Consider the following 267-nt stretch of genomic DNA (forward strand, 5'->3'; position numbering starts at 1 on the left):
TGTGTGTATGTGTGTGTATCTGTGCACATGAAGCATCTGAGAGTGAGATGTCTGCCATCATCAGGGGCGCCTCCTCTCACTTCCCAGCTCGTCTGTCAAACCGTTAAAACCGTTAACGACTTGCCACAGGCATGCAACGCAGCCACCCCTGCCCTCAACGCCAATGCAGTAACGTGAGCCCACTCTGGCCGCGTTCAGAATGTCACACCCCAGTCCTCCCCTCGCTTCTTCACCTCCTCAAAATCGTGAAAATGCCCTCATCGGAGG

General features: G+C 54.7%; 1 protein-coding gene across 1 annotated transcript in view; it reads left to right on the plus strand.

Moving 5' to 3' along the window:
* The window catches only part of bahcc1b (BAH domain and coiled-coil containing 1b), a 46196-nt gene that overhangs the window by 34387 nt on the left and 11542 nt on the right, over window positions 1-267 (plus strand).

Source organism: Morone saxatilis, unplaced genomic scaffold, assembly GCF_004916995.1.
Source record: "Morone saxatilis isolate NCDOM2014 unplaced genomic scaffold, NCSU_SB_2.0 Contig1, whole genome shotgun sequence".
Taxonomy (NCBI): Eukaryota; Metazoa; Chordata; class Actinopteri; family Moronidae; genus Morone; species Morone saxatilis.